This window comes from Grus americana, chromosome 3, assembly GCF_028858705.1.
Source record: "Grus americana isolate bGruAme1 chromosome 3, bGruAme1.mat, whole genome shotgun sequence".
Taxonomy (NCBI): domain Eukaryota; kingdom Metazoa; phylum Chordata; class Aves; order Gruiformes; family Gruidae; genus Grus; species Grus americana.
The window spans coordinates 13,865,998-13,873,161 of record NC_072854.1 but is presented as its reverse complement, the minus strand read 5'-3'; positions in this window follow the sequence as shown (position 1 = coordinate 13,873,161).

The window sequence follows — 7,164 nt, the reverse complement described above, 5'->3', positions numbered from 1 at the left end:
TGTGAGTGTAATATTTTAAATCTGCTGCATGTTCGAGTTGCTCATAGCTTTCAAGATCAGCTATTGAGTATCCAAACTTCAGTGAATGATTACAAATTGCAACTATTCAGCATGGCTTTTTCCAGTCCTAAAAATGAAAGTCACTTTACACCTATAACGTTAGGCATGCCAATACTTAAAAAATTGTATTTCCTTGGTGTCGGAGCTGAAATTATTAAAATGGCCTAATGTATACTTGTTTTCAGGAGGGTTTTGCTGATGTACCTTCAAACCGCAGCATAGCGGGGGGGTACAGGGGGAGAGAGTTTCTGCTTGAGAAACTTCAGAGGTTGACTGAGATGTCAAGAACTGAACTGCATCTTGTGCTGAACAACAGAAAATCCATGCTGCCCTAATGAGTAATCTCTAGGAACAGTATTTAGATGAGATTGCAAGTAGTTTATGCGCTATTGTTTGGAGGGATCTGGTCTGGGGTTTTAATATTACTTTCAGTTACTGCTGTCTTAAAACACTAAAAAGATGGACTTTCTGGAAAACATTGTTTTCTGAAGAAAAGTTATTTAAAAAAAAAATAAAGCTAAATGGAGTTATACCAAATTAAGTTCAGACAATTGTCCATGGCATGAAGTCCTTGGATGTTCGCTGTCTTTTACTATTTTTATCTCAGAATGCACATGCCTTTACACCTAGTAACAGTAAGTGCTAAGCCATGGGTAGCTAGAGAGGCGTGATTCCAGCTAGAAGCTTTAACTACCTTTCTTGAACTGAGCACTGACTTGCTTTCCCATCCGCAGTCAGGGTACCTAATTGGGTATCTTTTTATATACATGTAGGCTGTTCTGCATATGTGTACTACGTGTATATGGCGGGGGTTGGACGTTATAATGTGCTCTTTTGCTACTTTTTGTTAGCTGACTAACCATTGACTGCCTCGTGGTGGTGCTGATGTTTCGTGTATGGCGAGAGAGGCCACGAGTAAACCGGTCTGCTGCTTCCCACCGGGTCAGTTATATTCTCCCCATTATTTTTTTTCTCCTCAGAACTAACTTGTAAACAAAAAAGAACTTAAAGCTGTTAGAACTGTTTGTGTGGAGCACGAACTCACATTGAAGGGCCCTTGCTTCACTGGCTGACTTCTTGTCCCAGCTTGAATAAACGTGCAATTTAAGCTGTTAGGATGGTTAATCCACTAACTTCTGTTCTAAATGACTTGTTCCTTGTCTGGATACAACGCTAATTCTTGCTACTGTACATGTCAAAACTGGGTTTATTTTTCTTCTCAGTGTTGATTTCTAGGGCTGGCTAACTGAAAACAGCACCAAAAAATAGGCTTTCATAAGTGCCCCCAGCAGTATTTGTTGCAGTTTATTGGCTTTGGAACTCTGTGAGCAAATCCCATGTAGGCATGCTTGCTCTGCTTCAGCTTTTCTGACCAAAAGGGGAAAATTAGCTCAAGTAAAATGAATTAAATAAAAGTTCTAGTTTTAAGCTCTTTTTTTTCCCTAGCTATGTTTTAATAATAGCTGTAAGATTGGGATAGGGAGAGATTTTTGTTTGGCTTTTTATCATTTGCTTATTGGAGCACCCTTGTTCAATAGCTTTGTATTCGACTAATTTGCTTTAGTACAATGTCTTGAGAGAATTCACATTCTTATTGGATGATTAACTATTCATTTGAGTATTTATAACTACTGGTAGTAATCTTTCTTTGTTTTCCTTTACACTCCTATAAAGGTTCCTTTTATGGAAGGGAAAAGGATACAGATGGTGTTTGCCACTCAACGTCCAAACTGCTGAGCTGGGGGCCCCTTTTACTATACTCCAAAGGCAGGAGTTCACTGGTCTCTTACGCTTTAAGTATGGTTCTGTTTTGCTACTGTGAAAGCAGACAAAATTGCTGCTGGCAACACAAACTTATACTCTGGTCTTCTCATGTTTATGGAATCACACATACAAATAAACGCGCCTGGTCTATTTGAAGAGGTAATTGGCCTGTGGTCACTTCCATATGTGAATATCCGTATAATGCAATAAGCTGGGCTCCTACTTAGGCCAGTTAGTAAAATAACTGCATCTCAAGTAGATTAGATAAATGTAAGAAAGGAGAAAAATTAGGTGGTGAGTTCAAAGGGTGAACTTTACCAAGGAGTGTGTACCCTTCTGCCTTGCACCTCTGTTTGTAGATAGGGAAAAGTGCAAAAACTAGAGACACTTAAAGAAACCCTTTATAATTGCATTTACACCACCACTTGCCAACAGACAAAGTGAAGATATGCAAGGGGTGAGGGAGAGGAAAATCTATGGCTTGTGTAAGGAATCCTCTTTAATACTTCTTTGGCAAGTTGCTTGGAAGCAGTTGCTACTCTGCAGAGTTGCTACTAGTTGCAGATGCTAACCCATTCTGTGAATGGTGAGCAAGCTCTTAATTACTTCTTGTTAAGATGTTTTCAAAAACCGCTTTGCATCTTGCTTTTTGTCTGTAGTTCCTGGTTTCTTACAAATATGGCTGGATCCACAGGTGGAGAAACTGAGGTAAAGGGATGTAGTAATCAGCTGAATGTCAGCCAAAGACTGGCAAGATCTTCCATAATTTCTTTGCAGCAATGATATATTAAAGGCTGTTTCATGATACTCAGCACACGAATGAAACAGTTGTTCATAATGGTTGTTATTATTGGGGAACATAAAAGGTACATTCATGAAGCACATCCTATGTCTGCTGAGCACCGCTGCTTACTGGTGTGGCCAAGGCAGATAGCAGAATATGTCCCTTGTCCTGAAGGGATTTGCTTGATCTAATATTTGGCAGAAAAAATAAGAGCAAACTACTAACTGATATGTGGAGAACTGATCACTGGAATTCACTTGATTCTAGTTAACGCTGAGCTAATAACATTGTGGGTGAGAGGATACTCTGCCACTCCAGAAAGACACGTGCTGTAGGTGCTATGTTATACCTGCCAGTGCTGTACAGAAAATTCAGGTAGCCTGAAGCATCTAAACAGCATCAGCGCTTTACGTTTAGGCAACTTGAACCATCCTATGTCTGTAAGTTTAATTCAAAAAGGAACATGTATGGAAGTGTCCTGTTACTCATATTTCATAAAGTGTGTTGCCGCTGCAGTCTCACTTTGTTTGCTATATTCTGACCCAGTAAAAGCTCTGAAGTGTTACAGAGTTGTCCACTGGGGACTTTATTCTGATTGCTGCAATACACAAACCTCAAAATGGGTGATTTGGCCAGTAGCTTTTAAAGCCATCCTTCTACAGATGTTTGTTTGAGAACCAACTACAGCTTTGATTGTGTTAGAATTAGTTCAAATTATTGTATGAGTTATGAAGGATAACAAAACCCAGTAGAAATCATATCCAAATCATTTTTGCTGACATTTGTGACTATTTGGTATATTATCAATATTATGTATGGCTATCTGTTATTTAGGTTTTAAGCAATATGTTCTATTGTAATAATTGTTATGAATTTTTGGTTATGACAGTTTCTTAAAAATAATGGTATTTTTAAATTAAGTGCTTCAAAACAGGAAGTAGAGAATTTGTTAGCATACAGTAGTATATGCTTTAAGCACTCCTGTACTAAATGCAGTAATAGGTTTGGGATGGGTTTAAGCATTTAAAAAAAAAACACCCACTTAAATTGCTCTTCATTCCCTTGTAATAAGATTTTAAGCAGTGTTTGGCTGAAATGGTTAAAAAGAAATAAGTTTTTTGAAAAAGTCTATTCACCTGGAAGCACTGATCTTTGGTACTTCTAACGTCCTAAAACAGTGAGAAGATAATTTTACAAAATTTTTTACTAAATTTGAATTATCTGAAGTTTTTTGTCAGCAGCCCAGACTCTGGGCAGGAGTTTAGCCAACAGCCATTGTTGCCAGGTGGTGCTTTTACACTAGTGTCTTCATTTAGTCCCAGTTTATAAAACATAGTAATTCTTAGTATATGGTAAATACACCGAATTTTTCTGTAGTTTCTCACTAAATTTTAACTTTTTTTTGGTATGTATGTACAAACAATGTTTCCTGATGGCTTAAAAATAGTCTTTATAGCTAAAGAAGGAAAAAGTTTGTTGTTAATCTTTCACTATTCGACTAGTCTCTTTTCAATATAATGCCTATGGCATCAGACGCTTCCTCCGTGTATTTTACTTATTTAATCATGTAGATAACTTATGTAAATGCCGCACTCCAGGATGCGATCTCCTTAATAAAGCAGGAATTCCCTGGGAAACTGTACAAATAAACACTGCACAGGCTACCAAAATAATCAGTAATATGGGTTTGTATATGAAATACAAGCCTATATAATACCTCCTTAAAAGTAATCTTTTTTCTCTGAGAAGACATTCAGTAAAGCGATCTTTCTACTCGTCAGACCATGTATGTATCCAGTTGCCTCTCCTGTTACCCTACTGATGAAAAGTGAGTTAACTTTTACTCCTATATCAACAGCATTGTTTGCACGGTGGCTTTCAGTTTACAGGTCTCAAAAGTCAACCAGGGGCTGGGGGGGGGAATGTGTCATGGTAAGAAATATAAGCTCCCTAAAATTAAAGAAGGAATGCAAATCAAATCCTGACTGAGACCTCAATTGCCAGTTTGAAAATAATCTTCTAAATAAGTGTTTCCATAAGTGACGTGATTTGGGGTAATTAAGTTTGTGATGCCCAAATAAGCTGTGGTTTTAAGGTTATGAGTGTCAGAGATCAGTGTCTTACAATCTTCAGTGTATGTGATCTTGACTATGCAAATCGATATGCAACAAATACAAATTCTCTTTACTTTCTTGCATACTGCTGTTGTCTAGAGCAAATTAAAATAATGTTGTTTGATATACCATGATGAAAAATACTCTCACTAAAGCATCTGTATCTCAGCAAGATGTCAGGCTCTGCAACTCATTCAGAAATCCCAACCTCAGCTATGTTCTGGTTCAGATTAGGTTTATACTGAACAAAATAGAGTGTAACAGAAGTAAGCAGGAAGCAATTCCACCCCGTAATGAGGCCATTCTCATTTTTGTAAGTGTTTAATAAGAAACTTAACAAATTACCAACTCAGGTAGAACTTGTGGGATGTTATTCTCTCTCCTTTAATATAGTGATGGTCAGTTCTGCGAAGCGTTACATTCAAAAGCTGTGCTTTCTCTGCCAATATTTACCAAACTCAAGTCTCTAACTCATTTATTTGACGAAGAAATCCCCAACTCCACTAGACTATTTCCTGCATTAAACTAATTAACCTTCAGAGAGAAATTAGGTCTTGCAGAGGTGGTTGTGTTTCCTAAGAGAGCAGCCGCAGCATTCCCGACAAGTGTTTGATGTGGAGAAAGTAAGTTTTTAAGAAGAATGAGTTAATTTCCAAAGGTGCTGCTGCAGTGAGAAACAATTTGCATTATTACATAACATAGCTTATCTTTGCCATGTAGTGAGATACTTTTTGTTATACCAGCAGCAAGCACTCATGTTCTGTTTGCCAGACAGGCTTTAAAAGGTTTTATTCCGCAAAGATTTTATAGCAAAAGGCATTATATATCAAGCAACCCCTGGTATCAATACAGGCTGGGGGATGAAGGGATTGAAAGCAGCCCTTGGGGGTATTGATGGATGAGAAGCTCAACATGAGCCGGCAGTGTGCGCTTGCAGCCCAGAAAGCCAACTGTGTCCTGGGCTGCATCAAAAGAGGTGTGACCAGCAGGTCGAGGGAGGTGATCCTGCCCCTCTACTCTGCTCTTGTGAGACCCCACCTGGAGTACTGCGTCCAGCTCTGGGGGCCCCAGTACAGGAGAGACATGGAGCTGTTGGAGAGAGTCCAGAGGAGGGCCACGAAGCTGATCAGAGGGCTGGAGCACCTCTCCTATGAGGACAGGCTGAGAGAGTTGGGGTTGTTCAGCCTGCAGAAGAGAAGGCTCCAGGGAGACCTAATTGCAGCTTTCCAGTACCTGAAGGGGCCTACAGGAAAGATGGTGAGGGACTGTTTATCAGGGAGTGTAGTGACAGGACAAGGGGTAAGGGGTTTAAGCTGAAGGAGGGTCGATTTAGATTAGATGTTAGAAAGAAATTCTTTACTGTGTGAGTGGTGAGGCACTGGAACAGGTTGCCCAGAGAGGTTGTGGATGCCCCATCCCTGGAAACATTCAAGGTGTGGTTGGACTTGGCTCTGAGCAACCCGACCTAGTTGAAGATGTCCCTGCTCATTACAGGGGAGTTAGACTAGGTGACCTTTAAAGGTTCCTTCCAACCCAAACTATTTGATGATTATTTATGTGTTATGTTATGGAATAAATATCAGGAATTGGCTTTAGTTTTAATAATTTAATCAATTCCCTTAAGAAAAAAGGAATGAAGGGGGAGATGGGACATAGCAGTGGGCAAGGGCAGCCCAGCTGGGCTTAGTTTAATGCAGTGATGTGAAATAATTTTCACCTGGAGTGCCCTTTACACAGTCTGTGTGGTACATGTAAGCACTCCCTGTTCCTCCAATTTAGCCTAGGAATTACCCTATTTCAGCCTTCCCTTTGGCTAATAGGTCATATTTCCTTGCTGTTGGTTCATCTGCATGTGCCAGGCGCTGTGGTGTTGCTCTCCCTTTCCTGTGGTGTAGGGGATGTGCGGAAGGGAGGAGGGAAGACGCCTGGGGACGAGCGCAGCAGGGGTACGGCAGGACAGCCTTCCTCCAGGGAAACTTGCTAATGTGAGAGCTAATAAAGGGGCGAAATTAAAAGCAGCAGCAGCAGGCTACTGTAAATCATTCTGGATTTGATGGGGGCAGAAAAATTGGGGAATCACATGGCACAGCTTGCTTTATTCTTCTAAAATTCTTGTATTGCCACTGTGGTATGTGAGTGCCCTCCCAAAGTGAAGTGATGCCTGTCAAGAGTGGCTCATTTTCCTCTCTGCCTTTGCAAGGAGGGAATTATACGAGCTCTTAGGCTCCAAAACGTTCTTTTAAATGAACAGGCAGGAAAGTTGAGGTAGACAAGTAATGAGCCTAATGAAGAAAGGAATGAATTCAAGATGATCCTAGATTTCTCTGAGCAGCTACTCTATCCACCACAAAACCCGTTTCCTATGCCAATGGAAATTGGTTTTTTGTGTGAGAAAGTTCTGCTGTGCCAGAAGGACAGAGATGTTTTTCTTTCCGTGCCAAA